General features: G+C 41.3%; 1 protein-coding gene across 3 annotated transcripts in view; it reads right to left on the bottom strand.

Annotated features, from left to right (window-relative positions):
• LOC123517623 (zwei Ig domain protein zig-8-like) overlaps window positions 1-2,500 on the bottom strand; it is a 109,509-nt gene that overhangs the window by 105,996 nt on the left and 1,013 nt on the right. The gene's annotated exons all lie outside the window — the stretch shown is intronic.

Here is a 2,500-nt window from a genome sequence, read left to right on the forward strand (position 1 = left end):
GTTCCTTTTAATTCCCAAAGTAGAGGCTAACCGTAAGAAGAATGTTGTTTTCACTCCGGTTAATGCTCTAAGTACAAGCAACTGTATGAAGAATTCTGTATTACCCTCCTTTCATTCTTTAGGTGGAAGGAACAGCATAACAAACTACCCGTTCCTTACCATTAATGCCTTAATTAGAGGCGAATGTATGAAAGATGATGCTTTCTTCCCTTATGATTTTTTCACTGTTAGCGGTAAAGCTGAAGGATTTCAAAATATTGCGTTCAAGACATGCAACATTTTTATACGAAACAACCTAGTATTAATCACAATACTGTGTGAAAAAAAAAAAAAACGAATATCGTGCCTTTCAGTTCTTTAGGTGGCGGCAATGCTAGCCAACAAGTTTGGTGATCTTGAATACCGGCGGTGAAATGGTCAAGTGGTCTTTTATATTGTCCCCGTCTTCAATACTTTGTGAAGAATAATTCCTAATGTTCCCGTAGCGTTTCTTGATGGATTTTGATCTTTTCCTGGACATTTTTTAGAACCCACTTCAGTCTTTGACATTTTTGTAGGAAGGCAAAAGTATAAGCACCGGGTTCAAACGGTGTAGAAATTTCGCTTTGTGAAAAATTTTCAGGTGAAATCCAGAAGCTTTGCTTTGTTTATTCTTTTTTAAATACTTTTTTCTCAGAGTAGGAGAAAAAAAAATTACTTTTCTCTCACTTCCATAAAGAGTGGGAAAATCCACCAACTTATCAAATTTAAGTGTCCAAAACAACAAGACACTACAACACCTCGACTCATCCATAACCATCAGAATGTTAACTCTGAACATTTTCAAAGGAAAGGGAACACTCAGTGATGAGTCAAATTTATGAGGCCACAACAACGGGACATGATGACCCCTCAACCCGGCCAAAACTATCACGATATTTAGTATGAGCCCTAAAGATGCTCCTCACAAGGCTCAAAAGACGCACCAGCAGCAGCTGCCACGTCGGGTGCTCAAGGGGAAATCACTTTAGCATCTGTCCATCGCCCACTGCCGGTCACCGCCGCCGCAGCCTGCTCTGTCACCGGCCTCAGCGTCCCTCAAGAGACGTCCTCAATCCTTCACGACCTTAAGAAAGCGCACCAAAAATTTACAATCTCTCACAAATATGATTAACCAACTGCAAAAGTTTTCGTTATTATAAATCATGAAGGAAAGTCTTTCAAACTTTTAAGATTTATTGCTTTTCTCTGTGACTTGACCTTCTTCTTGACTTCAGGAGGGAAGGGAAGAGTTGGCATGGAGGAGGAGGACGAGGAGAAGGAGGAGAAAGGCAGCGCTTTCAACTCAACACCACAAGGGTGAAGACTCCGTGTATGGCGAGGCATCATCGCCCTTAAAAACAAAAACAACAAAACCCAAAGTCATCACGTGTCCAAATATAAAATGCAAGGGAAGATAAAAAGGAAAAAAACGCTATTTGTTGTATTCATATGGAAAGTATTAAAATATTTGTTCAGAGGAAATTTATGATCATTGATAGTTTTCATATTTGCAACATTTATACGTAATATATTCAGTGCGAGGGAAATTTGGCCGAATCTCCATTTTCAGCATCACAAATGGTAGGAAATCATCAAAGCCTCTAAATCGTGGGCGCCGCTAAATCGCCGCCACCGCTGGTTATCATAAATATCCCGCGAATCGCTAGCGGCGGCAAACCACGCGTGTTGTTAAAGCGCAAAATCCGCCAAACAGGAAACCGAAGTAAATTCCAAGCAAACTGATTAAAAGTGTGCGCTTGAGATATTGTTTACAAATTTATGTGGACTTTTATTGTGACAGAGTGCAAAGGGAAAAGTACGACGTGTGCGTGTGCGTGCATGTACGTGGTGGGCATACACACATGTAGAGTTATGCGTGGTAATTTGTGTGCGATTAAAAATAATAACCACACACAGTATTTTTCTCCCCTGTGAACGGCTTGGTGTCGGCGGGGAGGAAGAGAGGAGGAAGAGGGGTGGGAGGAAGGCTGGCAGTGGTACCGCGCGGCGCCTCCCTCCAGCAAGGCAGCCTTAATGAAGAACAGCACGCCGCCAAGGGCAACACTACACCTTGTCATCAACACTCGAGGGTCATGCAACCTTAGGGTCGGGACACCTGGCGGGCCGAGGTAGCTGAACTAATACAGGCTCACAGGTAATATTAATAACACTACTTTTCGCTCCGTGCAATATTACCTAGCTATGTATTAGTCTGCTAACATTTGCTCAGAAAAAAAAATGAGAGAATGATAACATTATCTTGGGTGCACGATAACTGACAAAAAATATATAAGAAAGAACATGTTTGCGCCTCAATCACACAAGTTACACAAGACTCCTACATAAGAGAGTAACTATCTTTAATCTAATATGTATAGCATTACCTTGGCACACGTTAGCCCACTAAAACTGTGTTCATTAAAAAAAATTTTAATACCAAAACTGCCTTCCGTGCCAAAGCTACCTAAAAAAAATATGC

The sequence above is a fragment of the Portunus trituberculatus genome, chromosome 42, assembly GCF_017591435.1.
Source record: "Portunus trituberculatus isolate SZX2019 chromosome 42, ASM1759143v1, whole genome shotgun sequence".
NCBI lineage: Eukaryota > Metazoa > Arthropoda > Malacostraca > Decapoda > Portunidae > Portunus > Portunus trituberculatus.